The following is a 24,376-nucleotide window of genomic DNA, read 5'->3' on the forward strand; positions in this document are numbered from 1 at the left end:
TTTTCAATTTATATTTAATTAATATTTGTCAATAATTAATATTTATATATACTAGTAGCACTTAAATTTTATATTATCTATTCATAATCAATATTAATAAGGATTATAATTGAAAAAAGTGACAAAAAGCTACTAAAACACTATTGAAGTAGCGTTTTTTAATAAGCTAGCTTATGTACATTCAAACGTGTACCCAAAAAATAAGTTAGCTTATTTTACCAAACAATGCCTATTAATCAACATATTATATATTATTAGTACTTTTGTTTTAATTATACTATATAATGTTAGAATTGACCAACTTTTAACACGTCTTTTTTAGTTATTTTACATTTTTCAGTTACTTTATTAGCTAAATTTTGTCAAATATGATTAGTTAATCAACTAGCTTATCAATAGAGATGGAAACAGGGTGAGCAATACATACCCAGACCCCTATTTAACCCACCCGGTTCCCACCCCAATTAATCCCAACGAGTTTAGGGAACCTGTTGTATACCAGTTTAGGCAAAAACAATGTATTTTAAAATTTAAAATTATAATGAACTGTCACTATATTAATTACTAAAATTGAAATCAAATATATTTGTTATTTAATAATAAATATAGGGTAAAATGCATAAAATAGCAATCTACTTTCATAAATTTCTTTATTATAGCATTGTATTTCCAGTTTTTCTTATTACAGCAATATACTTTCAAACTATTTTTCATTAGGACATTGTACTTTGAAAATTTTACCCATTATAACATTGAGTAACCTTTTGATTTAAATTTACTCATTATACCAGGTTTCCATGCCACCTCATTGTCCACGCAGGCTGTCCACATATATTATAGTGATTTGACTTTCTTACTACATCATTGTACTTTCAAAATTATTTTATTATAGCATTTACTAGTTCTTATTAAACATTGTATTTTTAATTTTAATATTTAGATATTTTACATGTTATTTAATAAATATATTAAATGAATCAAAAAAATTAAATTATTTATTAACATACCAATATCAATAAAACTAGTAGAACACAACTTATCTCACTAATATTTTTTTAAAAATATGTGTTTTTTGAAAAAAAAAATAAGAATTTTTTTTTACCAAAAAATATTATTTTTTAAAGAATATATTATATTTGTTCAAAAAGTTTTACTTGATATATAAAATGTTAAATTAATTTGATTTTTTTAAGTTATTTATTAATATAACAATATTAAAAAATTGTAGATCACAATTTATTTCGTTAACATTTTAAAAGATATGTATTTATTTGAACAACATAAAATAAGAAGTGTTACATTTTTTACAAACAAAATATATCTCGAAAATAATGTTTCATATTTATTTAAGAATTATTTTACTCTAGAATATTTAATTTGCATGCAACTTAATAAGAAAAAGTAAAAAAAAAATATTTTTTTAGATCATAGCTAGCAATGAAAAAAATGAAAATCACTAATAATAATTTGAAATAGATTTTTATTTTTATTTTAGTTACGTCATCAAAATGATTTGTCATCCACATCACCTCATTAAAACCACACAAGCAAAAAAAAGTCAAGGGTTAACCGGTTTAAAAGGTAACATGTTAGTCATTGCTATTATAGGTAGATTTTTTTTAAAGTACAATGCCTTAATAAAAAATAATTTAAAAGTACATTGTTGTAATAAAGAAAAACAAAAATAGAATGCTATAATAAGAAATTTTATGAAAGTAAGTTGTTATTTTATACATTTAACCCATTAATATATACATATATATTTATATTCACACTATATACATATATTAAATAAAAAAAAAAAATGAATTAGGATCGGATCAGGGACCAGTAATGTCTATCCTTGATCCCGCTTCAGTTATGAAAATAAATTTATGTCCTCACCCCATTACCTATCAAACCAAGGAATCCCTACCCAATCGTAACGGATAAAATTTTCATTTCTACTTATCATTCATCAACTAACAACTAAATTATTAACTACTTTACTAAGCATACCTTTACTTTATTTTGACTTTTTTTTATTAACCTGGATATCCAACTCGTTATGCGAGCCGACTAATCCCAAGGCGACCACCTGCTTTGCAGATAACCCGGAGTCACTGCATTTGAACCTCCATGGCCACAAGGTGATTTTTATTCCTCCTTGGATTAGAACCTGAGACCTCCTGGTATTTTTTACCTTTAAAGCCAAGCTCAAACCAATCAAACACCACTCTTGTGGTTTTCTTTTGACTTTTTCTATTTTATTTTATAAGATTTGTTTCCTCACCCCAACCCTCCCCACCCGGTCTTCTTTTTCTGCAAAATAGCCAAAATGTAGTCACCAACCAATTATGATTCGGCTTTCATATTTCCAATGAAATTTGAATTTGATGTTCTTCTGGAATTTGATGTTCTACTTGATGAATCTGGTGTTACAAAGTTTTCCTGCAAAGAAGACATCGAGGTTCAGTCCATGTAGTTTGCCGAAATAACACTCGTCAATAACAGAGACCCTTTTCACGAGTTCTTGTAAACCACAATGATAAAGTTATAGTTTATAAAACTCTGAATCAAAAAGAAAAAAGAAAAAAAAAACCCGCATGGACCAAGAATGTAATTTAGGGCCGTTTACCAAGCACTTACCTTGGTAAGCATTTACCAAATCACAATACCTTATTGAATGACTATGACCAGAGCAAAGAATCTTACCCGGTAAGAGCAAAAACAAGGAGCGAAAGTCTTACCCGGTAAGTGAAGATGACGGCTTACATGGTAGTTTTTTACATACAATTTCGTTTTGATAAACTAAAGTCTTATTAGGTAAAATAATCAATAGTGTTGAATTTACCGATAAATGCTTACCAAATAAGTGTTTAGATAAACGACCCTTGATCTACACTATAATATTTACATTGAATTTGTGTTTTAATACGAAATTTGATGGATTAAAAAGGAAAAAAGCAGCACGAATATTAAGGAAGTGAATAAGAGCATAGGAAAAGGCAATTGGGAGCAAAAAGTGAGTATTTTCAAGATTCACAAACAAATATGTAGAAAGGTGAGAGAGACGCGCCAACAAAAGCGAGTGGGGGATATAAAAGTTTACAAAGATTAAGGTCTGACAGGTGTGCCACCGTACTAGGGTTACCGCCACCGTCCGATCCGGATGCTTGCACCCACCCCGACCCATTTCCTTGGATTTATTCCTATGTTTGTTCTTTTCTATAATTAGTTTTAACTTTCTTTTATTAATTATTAAATATTAAATAATTATATAAAAAACATAACCTATTTTTCAACATTTTGAATTGTCGGGGATTATCACAAATTTATTTTGAAATACGAAATAGTGTTGAACCCTGTAACAAATATATACAACCTGGTCTCTGTCACAGTTTTTTTATACATGTATACATTTTACACTGGAGTGGACATCAACTACGTCAAAAGCGAGAGAAACCCCAATAATTTCTTTCTTCCTTCACTTGTTGCCATCTCTTTCCTTTTTTGGCCTCTATGTCGCCACATAGAGGGCACGTGTATAAGCTCATATTATACACCAATAATTGATCAAATGTTGGAGAGATGTAATATAAATAGAGATAGGAGGATAGAAAGAAAGAGTCAAGTTTATATGAGAGAACATTTAATCGGCTGAATCACGTGTGATTCACACAACTTTGGTCCGGTTGTGGGCTCACCTTTGCATTACTTAAAAGTATTCCATAATCGCATGTAAAATTACATGTAATTTGACTGTTTTCTTGTTTCCTTATTTGACATTGTTCTCGTTTATTCCTACTTATATATATATATATATATATATATATATATATATATAAGGATCCAATCAAGGGAGAACTCGATTGTTTGTGATGACTGTGATATCAAATCTCAACCACACATTATTAATAATCAATGGTTATTATTAAACATATTAATTTTGGTAACTATTCATTAATTTTGAAATAATTTAAATTTATTGATAATATATACGGGTAAATTAGTCTTTTTAAAATCTCTCTCCCCCTCTCTCTCTCCGACCAAGAATTTCTAACAGTAAAACACAAAACAAATATGATACACGTTGTGACACCCAATAATTTATAACAGTAAGACACAAAACCAATTGTGTTACACATTGTGATACCACTATGATATTGTCTTGAATATGAGTTGATAATAGATGTGATCTGAGTTTTAAGCTACACACAACCACAATGTGATACACAGTACTGTGATACAATTTTGTTGAGATAATTAAGGAAATCGAATTCTTTATAATTAAGGAAACCGAATTTGATAACTATTAAATAAGAAAAAATATTTAAATTATGATTAATCATTTTACTAAAATGCCATTTACCTATTAATTAAGGTAATACAATTAATATCATGAAATAATTGGCTCATATTAGACCTCACGGTTACCATAAACAAATTAGTTCTCATTTGATTAGGCCCCTATATATATTATAAACTCACCCACTTAAACTTTTAACGTTTTCCACAAACTTATTTAGAAAACTCAAACATATCAAGAATTAGTATTTCCATAAAATCTATCAGTATGTCTGCAGGTTACACTTTAAAAGACATAAGATATACATACTGTCGAACCGGAGTTGCAATTAAGCTTCAAATAAAGTGACACAAGAAAATTATTACGGATCATAATTACCAAACAGTTATATCATATGTAAACGTGAAACCAAAAATCATACCAATATTGTATTACTTTCAAAAAGGAAACTGAATATTGATGCAAGTTACATAAAATCATAAAAAAAACATTGATGTAAATTTAAAAGGGATAATGTATAGAAAGTGACTTAATATCTAAAAAGTTTCCAATAAGACGGTGCCATATGGTAGTTTTCTTATACATTCTGCTCCGCCTGCTTTTACTCATTTTTTTATGAAGAAGGACTGGAGTATTTTCCTTCGTAGGACAGTTAGAGTTACTGTCGTCGTTTACCGGGGCTTCCATTCAAAGCTTAAACAAAAAGGCCATCTAACTTTCACATCGATGTCATTTATACCATAATATTCTCACATAATATATCAAACCCAAGTCAAGTTCTACCAGTCTAGAAACTCAATGTTTTTCGACATGTGCCTATTCATCCCCCTTTTGACACTTAAGACAATTGTGTCCACCTAGCCTCCATTAGAGGAGCATGCTAAAGTTTCTCAACATATGTCGAACTCATATCGACTAGACTTGTAAAATCTATTCTCAACATACATTGAACTTTCTTTCTCTCCTAATATTTTCTTTTTTTTAATTTGAAGATTAATTTAAAGTTCCATAATTCGATTACACTCATCATTGCTCACATAAATGACACACAATTGCCCTCCATCGCCTCCATCCACAACCGTCACAAACCCTTCCCCAAACCGGCCCATATGGATCGCCATCCCTTCCCCTTACGACTAGAGTTGGAAATTTTACCCGTCGGGGCATGGATTCCCCGCTTTGACGGGTAATGGGGTCGGGATGGGGGTTTATTTTCATACCCGAAAGCGGGGTTAGGACGGGGTCGGGATGGCATTACCCGCCTCTAATCCGGCCCCGATTAATATAAATAAATAAATATGTATATATTTAGGCAAATATTTTAGTACTAAATGAAAAATATATTTGATTTTCAATACTGGTAGTTAATATATATAGTGAGATTTATTATAATTTTAATTTTTAAATTACGTTGTTCTTATTGTTTTTTAATTAAATGGGTACCCGACAGGTTATCCGAACCCACCAAGGATTCCATTCCTCCGAACCTGTCACAAATTAATTGGGACGATGTCGGGAATGGGGGGTTAAACGGGGTCGGGTCCGAGAATGACAAATGCATTACTTGACTAATACCCATCCCGTTTCCATTCTCACTTATGACTTAAACAATTAAAGGCAAAACAATCCCCTTTTTTTTTTCTAACGACACCCCCACCCCCTTAATTTTGTGCTTTCATTAAAATATTTTTTTTAAATATATTTTTCTGATTATTTTTTTTGCAATCAAAAGGTGTTTTAGTTGTTATTATATGAAATAAAATATGAGAGATGGTTGGATGATCTACCGACTGTTTTTGTAACGTTTGGTTGCTTTTTTAGTATTAAAATGATAACAATGGTTTTCATTTATTAAAAAACCAAAAACTAGAAGGAAAAATAATTGTTATTTAGAGTGAATTACATCCATGGTCCTTGTGCTATGCCTCAATTTCGGATTTGGTCCTTTAAACAACATTAATTACACGGATTGTTCTTATTTTTGTGTTGTCTATAACAAATAAGTCCTTATACTTGATATCGTTAACTCCAAGAGCGTTAACCTAGTCATGTGCCCCTCACATGAGAGGCAAATATGTCCTTTTACCATATATAATAACGATAATAATTATGTATAAACCCCCTCCATTCTCGATGAACTCTCGCCTACTCCTTGTTTCTCCAACGAAACTCCTTCCCCTTTCCCTTTCTCTGGCAAGCTCTCCAAACGAAACCCCCTCCCCTATCGTACTATACATTACTCCCTCAATCTCTATCTTTCTCGCTTTTTGCTCTCTCTTCACCTTCATGGTCTCACAAGCCCAGCCGTTCTTGCTATTGAGATAAACTGCAAATGCATTGTGGAAGTTCCACCTCCAATCAACAACCATCAGTAAAGAAACAATTCCTATCTGTTGCAACTGTTTTCCCTCTAAAAGTCTCTTTCTAACGTTACATACTAGTTTTTTTTGCTTGCTTTATGTGAGTGGAGTGGTTTATAAAAACAAGATCGAAAAAATAAAATTTATCCATAAAACTGGAAATTGTGAATTTATATATTGAATTAGAATTTCCGAAACCTATGGGTTTTAGAAGGTTTAAATTTGTGGTTTCGTAAATGGAGTATGTTTCCATAAATGAAAGTAACCAAATACTTGAGTTTTGCATAATATGGTACAGTTAGGGTTCAAGATCAACGAAGATAGAAAGAACACCAAACGTGATCCCTGCACACTAGTAAACGAAGAAGAAAAGTTGAAGGGTAAGTGAGATTGGGCTAGTCATCGTGTTTTTTTGTGTGCAAAGGTAGTCGTCATATGTGGGCTTAACGAAAAGGGAAGACTAGAGAAGGGGGTTGGGAGAGAGAACAAAAGGGGCAGAGGGATCGAGGCTATCACCCAAGAAAGGGAGAGCGCGGGGTCGACCAAGAAGTGTGAGGGTATTAAATTTTCATATATAATATATATTAATGTATGGTTATTGAGGTAAAATGACGAGTTTGCCCTTTACGTAAAAGGACACCGTTTGTTAACCGACCTCAGCTAAAATAACCGACTTCAACTAACGACGTTTAATACACGGACCAATTTGTTAGAAAAAGATGAAAATAAGGCCACCAATACAATTAACACGTTTTAGAAAATCAAATCTAAAGTCGAGACGAAGTATAAGGACTAATGATGTAATTGAGTCTATTATTTTAAAGAGAAGGGGAGGGAGAAGGTGGCTATGATCAGTATTTATACCCAATATTCTCTCGGGATTGGTGGCAAAGACCTCTACTCCTCTATAAATACGCCCCTTCCCCTCTCCTCTTAATCCCACCAATCAATCAACCTCCTCTTTCTCTCTCTACACCCGCTCTTTTCCCTTTCTATGTGTGTGGTTTCAAGAACCCTAGTTAGGGTTTCGTTGAGGAAGACGAAGATGTGTGAAAGAATCTTGAAAAGAACTGGTGCTTCTTCTGTTCTTCCACAGCTTTCTTGAACTGCATATGGGTGTTGATCTTTCAGATCTCGCTTTATTTGAATTCAATCTTTGCGGTTCAATAAAGCTGTGGGAAGACAGAGAAAGGATCAACACAGAAAAAAATGCATAAATAAACCAACAGTTTCTGTATCAGATCTGATCTAATTCCTTCCCTTTTCATGGTATATCTCCCTGATCTCTGTCTTCTTTTATTATTGCTGATTTTGGGGTTTCTATCTCTATTTTTATGATCATTAATTAATCAATTATATCTTTACATACATACATACATACATGATGAAGTTATGTATCTAGTTTTTGAAAGTTACGATTACAAAATTTTGTTACCATTTCAATTTTAATTTTTAACAAAATTAGTTACTGATTCTCATGTTCGTAATTTAATTGTAAATGTTCTGGGGTTGTATCTGATGTTGCAATTATTTGATTATAATTAACTTCACACTTCTTTTAATTTATTTTGTATGAAAAAAATCGATAATTCATTACAAATCATGGCCAAAAAAATGATCATTTTCTTCATATATATATATATATATATAGATATATTAATTGTGTGAGTGTTTTGGGTACTTGATTTGTATATCTATATTGAACATATATATGGTGCATGTTGAAGCCAAGATTGGGTTCGTAGTAGGGTACCCAACTAGAATGTAGATGGACCACAAGGTATGCACCTTCCTTTTCTCATAATGGAACACCTTCAACAACTTAGAAACACTGAGTTAATTTAAACCCATTTTTGTGAATTAGGTGGAATGTATATACCAAAGACATCTGTATATATATATATATATACACACACACACACACTTGTCCAGATCTGTTGTCAATGCCGGTTTTTGTATTTTCTTTCTTGACCGTGAGGAACAAGTGTGTGGTATTTCATTGGATCATTCTTGATTGTTTTCATCTGGTCCTTCTTGAGTGCTGTTTCATTACAGATTGTATGTATGTATATATATATATATATATATATATATATGTGAAGGCCATGTGGAAGAGTATGTAATCATGGTTGAAAGAAATCTCTGAGAAGCATCACAGTATTCATTTATAAGTACAGCATTTAATTGGGACTATCAACCAGTGTTTGGTTTCAAAAGTTTCCATAGTTTCCTATTTAGATTGTTACTTTTTAGCAAATCAAAAAGGCAGTACTGTTACATTCATGGATTTCTTTTGTTTAATTAGGGTTTTTGTTTACAACAATATGATTAAGAGGCAAATGTAGATTCTTGATGACACTCGTCGAATTATTCCAAAAGATCAAATCTTTTTGAATCGTTGCAACAATTTTGGAATTCCCTTTTCTTGTTTATAAAGGAGATTGCACATTTAACGCTTTTTTCTTTGGACAACAAAAGGGACAAATATATTGCGAACAAGAACCAGCGAGGTGCTAGAAAGTATGGGTTACAAACTATACGTAATCCTAATGAGGTATCTTTGGGTAATGTGGAACCAACGGAACGAGAAACTCCATAAAGAAAGTGGTAACGAGATTGCATATACAAGTGAATTAATTAAGATAACTATACGCAAGCATGAATTCCACAATTAGTTGTTTAAAATGTAACACGTTCTTAGTAATTTCGTTAGATTGGTTCTATCATACATCGTCATTCGTACTTAAAAATGTTAATTTACTTGATATAATTGAATAATGAATCTGTTTTAATGTTTTTCAAAGCGTTTTTTTTGTAGCAATGCAAAAAACGACATTTGAGCGTAATAAATTACAGAAGTAAGCCAATCACATGATTCTTTGCAATTCTCAAAATGCTAATTAAGAAGTAGCTTAAATGAACAAGACCTGCAATTTTCTATCCAAAGCCATTGAAGGGTTTATAAGACAAGCAACTTAAAGGTTCTATGAGATCGGTCAAGATGCATGTAAGTTGGTTGAAATATCTACTATTGCAAAAAAGGTACAAATTTTTAAAGGATCGGGCTTGACCATTATAGCGTCGATAGTTTTGATTTCTTTAGAATCAAACATATGTCGTTAGTAACCGGGCATTAGGAGAACCATGTGTACATTTAAGTTTGCCTTTTGGTATGATTATGAACTTAAAATGATGAACAATTAGTAGTTAAAAATGATAATGGTTCTTTTATTTCTTTTAAATATGATTTTATAGCAATCTTACACACACACACACACACAAAAACCCACATTAAGTCAATGTATTATCTCCATCATATATAAGCCATTAATCCGCTCTCATTCGTTTGGCAACTCAATTATGCCTTATGAATAACTGAGTTAACTCAACAAGTTCGAGCAATGCTCTCTACATTTGCACATATAAATCTCGTAATTGCAAAAATCAAAATACGATATAAATAATAATTAAAAAAAATTGGTATACATATAAATTGGCTGGGACAAATTAATAGATTTAAGGGGCGTTTGGGTTGCTTATTTCATACAACTTATATATGTTTTTCTACAAAAGCATTTATCAATTTATTATAAGTCACAAGGGTTTAACTTCTTCAAAAACTCTTTGTTACCTGTTTGACACCGGTATAAGTTGTTTATTCAAACATCCAAAAGTGTTTATTATCGGTGTCATATCGAAATAAGTCAATAAGTTGTTTTTTATAAGCAATCTTAAACACCCAATTAATGATGTATTATAAATAAAAACAAGAAAACAATCTTGTTTGACAGGGTAGCACTTGGAAACACCAGCTGGAATATTTTGTTTTATTATGCTGTTTAATCACTTAATTAATCGTATTTGTTAGATCTGAAACCTACTTTATTTGCTGTAGAGTGATGGGAGCACTTTAAATAATTATGCTTTTTTTAAATAATAAATAAATTAACCTTAACAATAAACAACAGAAATTGGAATTATTCCGTTAAATAAACCCAAAGTGACATTTTTTTTTATTAACCTGGATATCTAATTCGTCATACGAGCCGACTAACCTCAGGACGACCATCTGATTTGTAGACAGCTCGGAGTCACCACATTTGAACAGTAAAGGAAAACACATCCACCTTTTGTAAGGCATAGGGAGGAGGAAGGCATCCAAACTCAAATCGAGCAAAAACCCTACAAACACAACAAAAAGAAGCGAAATAGAATCTGAAACGACCAAAGAGAAACAACTAACCAGGAGAAGTTAGATAACAAAACCGTAAAAAGTCAAGACGTATCAAAAGCTTAACGCAATGAGACAGCCAACGAAGCATTGGAGATGGACGGAAATCCAAATACGGTGGTCCATGTTTTTTGCTCTTTTACAATAAAATGTATGTTTTATTTACATTAAGAAAATTTAAGCAATATATATACAAATAGTTTTTCCGTAACAATTTTAAAAATGAAAATTTGGATTTTAAATTTTGCAAACATCAACTATAAAATTCTAAAATCGATTTTTGTTAATTTTCTTTATTAACAAAAATAAAAATTAAATAAAATAAATTATAAAGTGATAGAATTGTGGAATTACTGGGTTGATGCTTAATGTGCTTTAGTTTAAAGGGGGCAAGTGTTTTGTTGATGTTGTTGGATTAAAGTTAAACATGTGTAATTTAATTTAAGTTATTGAAAATTGCCTTTTAAGTCAAAAGAGACCTTTTTCTTTCATTAACTTAAATAATTTATAAACCTTTTAAATTAGTGTTTAATTAATCATGTCTGAAGTGATGAAAAAAAAAGTTGAAATTAGACAAGACTGAAATCATCTCGATTCATGGTTTGGTTTATACAACATGACCCATGAAACAGATGACGTAGACCCCATTAGTAAATACGTAATCATGTTTGATTACCCATGAAGAAAGTGATGTAAATCCGACCCGTCTGCAAATCGACATAATCATATCTGAATTGGCTTCTTATATATCCATAAACTTAATTATATAATTATATATAGGGAGTCATTCAAAGTAGAACTAGATGGTTTGTGGTAATTGTGGGATTCAATCTCAAACAGAAATCACATGATAAATTAAAAAGTAAATAATTTTGGAAATTTGGTCTAAAATTTTAATTAAAGGGCATTTTAGGTATTTTAGAAATCTCTTTTCTCCTCTCCTTCTCTCTGACCTTCGATCTCCAGTAAACCTTATTCCGGCGAACACCAACTAAACACAACATACACAATTTGATACCTAAAAACATCGACACTGTTAAAAAAGATATATACAAACAATCATCATTGTAATACCCAAAATACATACAAGACATACTGTGATACAATTGTGATACCACTTTGATACTAATGGTGATACCACTGTGATACCCCCTATAATAACATGTGATATCTATGAATTTTAAACTAGAAAAAAAACATTATCAACATAGATCTAAAAACAATCAAACCTCATATTTAAAACCAAAGAGGGGAGAAGAGGGGGTTGGAAATTAGATCTATATCTCTCTCCTCGTCTTCAAGATCTGAAATAAGACGAACGTTGGTTTCTCTCCAGTGGGGATCCCGTTCAAATGGCAAACTGTCGGCAATGCATAGGCAGATGTACAACAACGCCTCAAATACAACAACCTTCTTTGTTTCTCTCTGGTAGGGATCCTGTTTAAACAACTGATTCGTCAACGCCACAGATATATGGCAACCTCCTTTGTTTCAAACGCTGGTTGTCACACAACTATCCACCATCATCTTGTTTCTCTTCGACTGGACTGCATCGTCGGTGTTGATTCGTCAAGTATGGTGAGCGACCGTGGAGGGACGGGATGGGCAGAGAGCAACTTCGGTGTGGAGAGGGATGAGAGACGTGGGCTTCAAATATGATATTTATGGTAAATTCAAATCAATTAGGTAACTGATGGATTGAATAATTAGTTATTTGATTTGTTATAAAAAACCAAATTGTCAAATTACCAATTTACCTTATATTTTATTTTGATAAATACCATTAATTATCTTTAATGATTAATTCACATTTGATCTCACGGTTACCACGAACTATCAAGTTCTCATTTGATTAGTATATATATATATATATATATATATATATATACATATATAGAGAGAGTGAGAGTGAGAGAGAGAGCTAAAATCATTTGTTAACCATGAAAATAATATTAACTATACAGACTCTTTAAACCAATCACAAACCTTTGTTAACACGTGTTCATCTCTCACCATGAAATTAATGTTAAGGGTATATTTGTAATTTTTTTTGTTTGTCTAGATTTCAATGTCATTAATGGGCTGTTACAAAACAATCAAATCCATGATTCTAGCTAAATTAATGGTTTTATTTTTTTATATGATTATTGAAGATTTGTTGTTGTTGAAGAAGAAATATGGATGATCATCTTCATCTTCATAGTAATTATCATCATCTTTCACAATGAAATATGTGTTCACAAATATGGAGAAATATGTGCATAGAGTGAACTCGATTTACCAATGGATCATTAACTTTGTGTGCATAATATGTGTTCACAAATATGAAGAACTCTGTGTGCATAGTATGTATTCACAAATATGGAGATGTGGTTATAATATCGATTCATAATAGGTTCAATATTTGTAAAAATTGTTCATAAATAGTGAATCTGGATGATGTGTTCTTCTGTTCATATAATGAATTTAGGCAAACGTTCATGCCATGAGTATATATGAACCATGAACACTTTTTCATACATGAACAATTCCCATAAATATTGAATACTTGTTCACACATTAACCATGAACCAAAAAAACTATTGAAGAATCTAGTGCGGGGATCTTGTTGTTGGTTTCGATTCAATGACGAGAGTAATTACCAGGCAGTTACATTGTCATTAATGTGTAGTTACATAACATCTCATTGTCATTAATGTACAGTTAAATCTTTTCCTAAAATACCCTTTGTAAACATTGTTTACTTATGTTACCTCGTCTATATTTGCAATTTTTTACATTTTATGTCATAAATGATCTCAACCACAAATTTTAAAGATCAATGTATAAGATTGGTTTACAAAGTTAATACCAATATTGGGTTAACAAATGAACATGCACACACACACACACACATATGGTTGGATTCACATGAGACCAGGTTGTTTTCGTGAGACTCATGAGACATTTTTTTACACTTAAAACTTCACAGCAAGACACTGTAAAGGTAAAAAAAATCGATCAATCACAACAAAAACACTGTGAAAGTTACCTTCACAGTGTTCTACTGTGAAGTTTCAAGTGTAAAAAAGTGATCTCATGGGTCTATGGGTGCAAATGATCCAAGACAACTCGCGAGCTACTCGAGATCGACTCGGTCAACACTTGACTTGAATTGACTTAACTCAAACTCGAGCTCGACTCGACATATTAACGTGTCAAATCAAGCTACCCAATACTCGACTCAAAAAACTCGTGAGATACTCGATTATATATATATAATTAGTTTTAGAATATAATTTATAAAATATAATCAGATTTATAATATAATTTATAAAATATAATATAAAAAGAAATGTCTTATATTTTTTTGATATTTGAAGAAATTGTGTATTTTTTATTTATTAACTAATCAGGTTTTGTGATAAAAAACCATAACTAACAAAAGACAAAAAAAACTACAGAAGTGTTAGTAGAGTTGTTCCACATTGGAAGAAAGATAGTAAGTGAATGATGAAGATGTGTTATAAAAAGAGAGGGGATGAATGAAATTTGTAACTGTCTTTTTGATGATGAAGTTTGAGGCGCATCTTTTTAGTTTTATAACATTTAAGAGAATACCTTTAAGTTTATAATCTATAAGAGAAGACCCTAAAATTTTATAACTTTCAACAGATAAGTTTGGTTTGAGTTTGATTCGAGTTTGAGGTCGAGCTTGATCCGAGTTTGAATTCGAGCTTGATTCGAACTTCAAATGAGTTCGAGCTCTAGCTCGAGTTTAAAAAATTGTAATCGAGTTTGAGTTGAGTTTAGTTTTTAACTACTCGCGAGTTTTCGAGTCGAGTTCGAGCTTGAGAAATAGCTATCGAGTTCAAGTCGAGTATATCAATACTAGAGCTCGACTCGCATTGTTTACACCCTTACACAGGTCTCACGAAAACATGTTAGTCTCACGTGATGCTAATTGTGTGTATATATATATATATATATATATATGATTCTATGTAGTTTGATCCCATTAGTTTTCTTATCATATTTTGTGTTATATTTTTGAAGATGTATAGTATAAGTGTTATTTCATTCATATTATAAAAATGCATAAGTTTCCTAATTATATAAGTGTATTTTAATTATATTACAAAAATGGAAAATCTTTATGATTTACTATTTACATATTATAAAGAAGAATCACATAAGTAGATCATCAATTCACGAGAAATATGAGAAGGGTCAAATCATATATGATTTACAACACGTCCACATATGACTAAGGTCACGTGAAATTCACCCGTGCAATAGCCGGTCAACACGATCAATCTAAAAGTGTTGTAGATCGATCACATGTAATTTTGCCATTCCCGCACTTCTCGTAAATTGACTAACTTCTTGTTTGAGCACGTTCCCTACATAATATATAGTTACTAATATGAAAAGTACGTGAGAATAATTATGCAACCCTACATTTAAATTCAAACTTTTTACATTCATAACTTTGATGAATCAACTCGATTTAATCGTAAAAGAAATGTGAAGATCAGTAACCATCTTAATGTTCGTAACTTTGATGAATATCACCGACGTCTTCTTTATATTCAAATCTAGAAAATCAACTCGATGACGACCAATTTTTGTGTTCGAAACTTGTGTTGATATCACGATCCTAACTCAGTTGGATTTAAGAAGAGGGTCAAACCATGAAAATAGTGTTTGATTCATCGAATTCTGCATGAATGAATTTTCTGTAGGTTCAAAGAAAGAAAGTGAAATCAACCCATTGTCTTGGAACAGTAGTCAAAGCCATGGATTTTGAGCATTTAAATCGTGGTTACAAGTACAAGTAAAAGAAAGACAAGTATCGTTATAAATTTTCTTATATTCAACCATAAGGTGGTGTCTGATTGGTTTGAGTTTGACCTCAAATGTCAAAAGTACTAGGAGGTTTCAGATTCAATTTCAAGGAGGAATAAAAATCCTCTTGTGACCACGGAGGTTCAAATGCGGCGACTCCGGACTATCTGCAAAGCAGGTGGTCGCCCTGGGATTAATCGGTTTGCATAACGGGTTGGATATTCACGTTAATTAAAAAAAAATCTTATATTCAAAGCAAGAAAACGAAGTCAAATTAGCAGAAGTCAAAACTACGAAAATTTGACCATTTATGTGACTTTCTTGAAATCCCCATAGACTTTCTTGAAATTTAAAGAAAAAGCCATCACAATTTCATCAAACAAACGTCAAAAACATGAGACATTGACCCTACCGTACTCCATTATCTGCAAGGAAAATAAAAAGAAAAAACTGAAATGAACATAACTGTATTTCGTTATCATACAGTACGTGCAATAATACATGGTCGACAGAGATCTTATTTATCGGTGTCACAGCGCTTTCACAATGTCAAAAAAGAAGCTTTTTGATTTTTGTAATATATCGTATTTTTCGGGTCCATATATAGCTAATTCCACTTGTGAATCCTTGTGTTTCACTTGTTTCTTTATGATTTTAGGTCCACTGGGGTTTCAAAGGACATCTCAATGAAAAAGTTCATATGCATGATGCCCTTATAGTTGTGAACACTTTCGCAATCATCATTCGATCAATAGCGACATGACTAAAAATCTTTGCCAAACACACCGGGACACCATTATTGCATCTTCGATGGCATTTCCTCTGTAATTTAATCTTCGTATTAATAACTTTACAGACAATGACAACTGTAGTAATAGTAGCAGTAGAAAACGTCTACCGCTAAAACTTTAAGGACAAGAGATGATAGATATGCAAGGTTAGGATTTGTTACTTGTTGTACATATGTACTTTCGTTCTAATAATGCTATTAAAGACTCGTACTTTTACCATAATTGTATACCGATGAATTAACATTCAAGGCAAAAGAAGATACAATATGTAAGATTAGGGTTTTGTATCTTTCATCATTTTAATCTATAAGGCATCGTTTTAAAAACTTTTTGTTATACTAAAACCATTTATGAATTAAATATTCCAAGCAAAATAAGACGATTTATGCAAGAATGTGATTTCATATACTAAAACCATTTATCAGTAAAATATTGTAGGACAAAAGCAAGACGATATATGCAAGAATATGAACACATAAGCTTTGTACATACGTCCTTTTGCTTTGTTAACATCATTGAAAACTCATAACGGTACTCTAAAGTCTTACAGAAACATTTAGGATGGAATATGCAGAGATTAGAGTTTTGTATCTTCGTTAATATAATATGCACTTTCGCGGTTATGTTAAAATCACCAAAAATCTTGAATGGACTAGCTAGATCTCCCTATATACGAAAGATTTTTTGGAACCGTTGTGTCAATTACAGGATAGAATTTGAGAAAAAAGGTTTTGGAATCTAGATAAGGATTTTGAACCTTTTCTATGATACCTAATGTTTTTCAATTATTTAGAACAAATGGGTTTCTCTCTCTCTCTCTCTCTCTCTCTCTCTCTCTTTTCTCTTTCTCTCTCTCTCTCTATATATGTATATATATACATATGTATATATAGGGTTGGGTTCACGTGAGACCAAGGGTTTTTCGTGAGACCCGTAAGACCAATTTATGTTCATTGATCAACTTTATAAGCCAATGATCTAATGGTCTAAAGTTGCACTGTGACAATTTTATAATTATTGAGAAGTCTCGTAGCGATTTTGTGATTATGAATGTTCAGATTGTAGATTCAATCCAGAGGTTGAGAATTGGTCTTACGGGTCTCACGAAAAACCATTGGTCTCACATGATCCCAAGTCTGTATACATATATGAGACAAAGGGTTTTTCGTGAGACCCGTAAGACCAATTCTCAACCTTTGGATTAAATATACAATCTGAACATTATAAGCTAATGATCTAATGGTCTAAAGTTGCACTGTGACAATTTTGTGATTATTGAGAAGTCTCGTAGCAATTTTATATATATACAGACTTGGGATCATGTGAGACCAAAGGTTTTTCGTGAGACCTGTAAGACTAATTCTCAACCCTTGGATTAAATCTACAATCAGAACATTCATAATCACAAAATTGCCACAAGACTTCTCAATAATCACAAAATTCCCACCGTGCAACTTTAGACCATTAGATCATTAACTTATAAAGTTAATCAATGAACATAAATTGGTTTCATGTGTCTCACGAAAATCCTTTGGTCTCACGTGAACCCAACCCTATATATATATATATATATACATATATATATATATATATATGTATGTATATATAGGGTTGGTGACCTTCATCAATCCTAGCAAATTTGGTATATTGTTGCAATGTTATATCAAAGTTATGTTTCTCTATTGGGGCATATGATAATTTCTTAATTAAGTGGATATGGTGCATCCTGCTTTAATTCAGTGCTTGTAATGCACAACCATGGGTATGATTGCTTGTGGAAGACAGCAGATGTATGGTGAAGATATCATCAAGGGAGAATTACAATTCCTACTTCTCAATCATGGCTACAACTACAACTAGATGACTTTGAAACTCTAACAATAAACGAAAAGAACAAAAACAAAAGCATATATTAATAGCAACGTGTACTTCTAGTCACTGACATAGTTGATGCATCACGTGACACGTATGAGCCATCAATACATTGTCAAATAATTACAAGCTCTTCCGGTTTAAATGATTTGGTTTGAATTCTTGGTTTTGATTTTTCACAGTCGAACACTGTTTTGGTACAGTAAACACATATATATATATATATATATCTAAATTGTTTGATATCATTTTCGTATCCCGTTATTTTTTGAAAGGAACACAAAAAAAAAACCGACTTTGCCAACATTATTCGATGCAAAACTGATCAAATTAGCTAGTATCAGGATCAAGAAAGAAAAACCGAGGGATTGAAATCTCTGCAAAACGTAAATCATGTTATTAACATATGATAAAATGACTAAAATACCCTTTATGGGATAGAAAATTGATGTAAGTATACAGAAACTGAGTTAATATCCAGTAGAATAAAAAGGTAAAGTTGTAAATTGTAGTTACATATGATGCAGGGAAGTATTTGTACTAAGTGAGCCTCTCATATGACATTCAATCATGGCTCTGATCCCTATGAACCACCCTTCCATTATTTTCCTTCATAATTCACCAACCCCCACCTTTTCATTTCTTCATTTTTATAATATATATATTTTTTTATTAAAAAGAATCAATTATTTATACATTTTGATTGTTATTTATTCACATACTTATCTTCCAAATCTGGAGTAATGTAAGTCATTATAATATTATAATAATATGTAGGTAAAATATTTGACTATTTATGGTATAATTAAGTTATGTTTCAGGAGATAAATATAAAAAATTTAATAAATACCTTAATAATTTATCTATATAGTATGTATATGTGTATATAAGTAATTTGTTCGGTGTTCACTATCTATAACTTGCATAGAAACCAAGAAACATTCATTTACTAGTATGCATATTATCACACCGATGAATGATTATTAGAGTGTTGCTTAGTTCTTTTTTTGGTAGTTTTTCCTTGAACTTCACTTATATATATATATATATATAGAGAGAGAGAGAGAGAGAGAGGTTGGTTATTATACAACTCATTACATTTGTACAACTAATACAACTCAATCTCAACCGTCTATTTAATTTGATGAATATGTGATTTCATAGAAGTTTTGATTGTTTTCTAATATAAAGTATTGATCATAGTTAATGAACCTTATTTATCTTTCATAAATATTTAAATCATAGTAAATGAACTATCATCATTTCCATAAATATCTCAATTAATTGGGTTGCATTGGTTGTACAAATGGACATGGTTGCATTTGAAATATACCCTATATATATATATAAAGAGAGAGAGAGAGAGAGAGAGAGAGAGAGAATGAAAAATTCAATTGCAAACTGAATTTTGGCTGTGAACCGGGGGAGAAAGGAGAGTGCAACACATGTCCCTAGCATCCACATTCAGTGTGAATAAAGAAGGGAATTCAGTATTAATAACTAAAGTGAAGTTCATGAATTATTTATTATGAATAATACACATTCATCATTATTCATGATGAATAATCCATGGACGTAAGGAACACGTGTCACGCTCTCCTTTGTCCTCCGTCACAACCGAAACTCAGTTTTCATTTGAACTCGCTCCTCTCTCTCTTTCTCTCTATATATATATATATAATAACTTTCAACTTCTCCAACAATTTTTAACAAGTTGGATGTATATAAACAACCTCTTAGCTTAAACATTGGGTTACAATAATATATGTATGTGTTACATTCTCTAAACCTTACTGTTTCCTGAGATTTACTGAATGTCTAAATCAATATTATTAAATTGGTTTGGTTTACAGCTCTTAATCAGATCCTTATACAATAACTGTGTTAATAATCTTACAAATTCATAATTACACTTTATTTATTTAAACGGGAAGCAAAAAGGTCTCTGATTTCATTGTCTTGAATAAACCATAGGTCACGTCAGGTGTCTATTTACTTAACATACTAAAAATTAAAATTTCAATATATATAGAGAGAGAATGTTAAACGAAAACAAAATCAAAATTAGAAAAGAAAAAAATGTTTAAATCACATGTGATTTTACACTAAAATAAAATGTAATTACGGAATACGGTTAACGTATGGGTGTACGGACGACTTGGCTTGCGACTTACATAACTTGTAATCACATATGAGTTTAGTGCAAAATCGTATCGATCTTGTGTTATTTTATTTGTCATTGTTCTTGTTTGAACCGAATATATATATATATATATATATATATATATTATCAAAATAATGAAATAGAAATGGGAAAAAATGGGAATCTTGTCTGCAACTGCACCCCACTTTCAGAAAGACACACCCAACTCCTATCACCTTCCTAGCTACAAACTCTCGTGCATCAAGATTCTTTAGTCTTATTTTTATAATAAATATTTATAATATTTATGATAATATATATATATATACATATACTGGCTTAATTCCGTCTTATTACATACATGCATAACGATACACGAACTGATTTGGTTCTTTGAATGGATATGATGATTAAAGTTTCATATGAAATAAATTTAAATGAATATATAATACTTAGAGAAAGAGTATTAATTTGTAAAGGTTCTGAAGATTATATGACATAAGAATCTTATACATTTTCCATGTTAAATCCCAATTTAATATCTTGACACTGTTTTTTTTATAAAAATTCTAAATGTTATATCAAATACGAATTTAGCACATGTTTGTTAGCACATGATTCTAATGGTATGCTGCCTTTTTTTATTGATTATATGTATATAGAATTCAATGTTAGAAATGGATTATAAATGCATAATATATATATAGAGAGAGAGAGAGAGAGTTTGTTTCAAATACAAACCGTTGCATTTGTACAACCAATGCAACCCAATAAATTGAGATATTTATGAAAATGATGAGAGTTCATTTATTATGATTTGAATATTTATGGAAGATGAATATAGTTCATTAATTATGATCAATACTTTATATTATGAAACAATCAAAAACTTTTATGAAATCACATATTAATCAAATGAAATGGACGGTTGAGATTATGTTGTATTGGTTGCACAAATGTCAAGGGTTGTATAATAACCAACCTCTATATATATACACACACTGCACACACATATATATTTGGGCAAAAAATTTATTACCGACAACCCTAATTGCCCCGTCAACGTGTACATATATGTATAATACATATATATATATATAGAGAGAGAGAGAGAGAGAGAGAGAGAAATCATTTGAGAACTCCAATATTTGTGAAATCCATGATATGTGTGTGTATATATATATATATATATATATATATATATATTATAGAGAGGGAGAGAGAGAGAGAGAGAGTTCAATCATTTGCGAACTCCAATATTTACGAGATCAATGAGAACTTTTACCTTAAGGTTTTGTTTCACATAATTTTTTTTCCATCTAAGTATATATTTAATATATTGGTTAATACATTTGTTTTGCAATGTATTTTCATATATATGCAGTTTACAATGTAAAACTCTTTTACGTGTATTTTTTGTTTCACGAACACGTCAACAAGATTCACATTGTGAACTGAGTACATATGAAACAAATATATGTTAACCACTACATTAAGTGTTAGGCATAGATGAAAATAGTCGTATTAAATAGCACATGTTGCACCGGTTTTCAAAGATCTAAATGATTTAGAAAGTTGTCAAAAGAAGGTCTATATATATATAGGATTGGTTACCCACAGGAATTCAATATTTGGTAGGGAACCATAGGAACCACGCACGACTGTTGATCTTGAGGGTGTATGCGTCGGTCCATTGGAGTTGATGTGCATCACTATTCTTGAAGGAGAGGTTGATCGTTCATTGCATTTGCTTCATCTAAGTCGAGCCAAACAATTATGTTAACATACGCTAAAATTTTATGTGTAACGTAGAGTGATACACGTTCACTTATGTTAGGGTATGTTGATATTCATTATTTTTTATGTTAAAGTTTGTTACTTTATGGTGTGTTAATGTTCATTATGTTCCATGTTAAGGTACATAAAAGTTTTCATGTAAAGATATATTAAGCTACATTCATTGATGTTAACATTTTTAAGGTTATTTAAGGTATGTTAAGCTCTGGTTACCCTTAGATCTTTGGCACAACGTTTTTGTGGGGCGTTGGATCATAAGGCTATAAAGTTGTTCCTACGTATGGTTCTTACCGGAAAAAAGTTCTTACATGATCTCAATTATATTTATGTGTGTGTGCCCACATAATCAAATGAGAACCCGAAAAGGTTGGAAATGGTGAGAATTATTGATCATGTATTGTTTCATATGGTAGAATAATGCATATGCTAAGGTAAAGTGTTGTTTCACGGTGTGAAAGGCAAAAGTACTAAAATTAGCTAGACATAAAAAACAACCACATTGTTAAAAAAAAAAACACTGTAATTTCACATGCATTGTTTCACAAAGTTAAACAAACACATGAAAACTGGTTATAATGCTTCTTAATTAACCTTTTGTGGTTCTCATTTCATTAGTCCTCTCTCTCCCCTCTCTATCTATATATACATGTTTGGGTTTCAGTGAGAATGAGAGTTAAGATGAGAGGTGTAAGAAGAAATCTCCACCCTTGAATGCACATTAGGATGAGATGCACCAAGATGCATCAGATCAATACATGTATCAAGCGCAATTCATGGGTGAGTTTGAGATTAAAGGTGGCCAATGATGCAAATCTCTTTTTATGCTTCTCGACTTAACTCTTTTTCTCATAGGATCCTTCACTTATACATAGGGACTTAATCATTTGAAAACTCCAAAATTTGTGAGATCCATGAGAAATTTTGCCTTAAGGTTTGGTTTAACATGATTTTTTTTCTTTTTAAATATAATATTAATGTGTTGATTAACATATATTTGTTTCACAATGTATTGGGTTCATATGTACTCAGTTCACAATGTGAAACTTTTTTACGTGCATGTTTTGTTTCACAAACACTTGAAAAATGTTTTCATTGTAAACCGAGTATATGTAAAAGAAATACATTATGAAACAAATATATGTTAATCAATATTCTAAATCCTAGTCTTAGATGGGGGAAAATCATACGAGTAACACATAATGAACAAGTTCTCAAGGTAATCACAATTTCATAGATTCTCAAAAGAAGATCCCTCTATATATATACATACATACGCATATATATATATATATATATATGTTATTTTGAGAAGTGATACATATTTGAGAAGTAACGAAGGATCCTAGCCCTTCATACAATCAAGATCGGATTTGACTGGTCACGAATTGCGGTTTTGACAAGTCAAAATTTGCGGCTATGCGAGAAATATAAGGGGTAGTTTCATAACTTTTACAAATAGACAACAAACAAGTTCATATATGAATCTCTGTAATTCACATATGAACTATATGTTCATTTTATATGTTTATTTGTGAACTCGTATAATTCACATATGAACTAATTAATTGATTCATATATGAACTCATGTGATTCACATATGAACTAATTAACTGATTCACATATGAACTCGTGTGTTCATATGTGAATTATACGGGTTCACATATGAATCTGTTTGACGTTTATTTTTAAAAGTTACGAGACTACCTCTCTATCTTCCGCATACCCATGCGATGAATTATCTGATGTTTCGCAGTTACAGCCATAAATGTTGACCAAATGAAATGTTAGAATCACTTCTTTACTTCTCAAATACTTACCACTTCTCAGATTAACCTTTTCCTATGTGTGTGTGTATATATATACATATATATATATATATATATTTGTGAATGTGGTAACTTCTATATGGACCTGAAATGTGTATTAAAAAATTATTATGAAGACGATAATCTCCACATGCTTTCATACGATATAACGTTATACTAACAGGTTTATGTTAAGTTTACATTACATTATGTGAATGTTAAATTTCTCGGACTTTTCACACACTCACATTACATATAGTCC

Source organism: Cynara cardunculus (genome assembly GCF_001531365.2).
Source record: "Cynara cardunculus var. scolymus isolate 2C chromosome LG 2, CcrdV1, whole genome shotgun sequence".
Taxonomy (NCBI): Eukaryota; Viridiplantae; Streptophyta; class Magnoliopsida; order Asterales; family Asteraceae; genus Cynara; species Cynara cardunculus.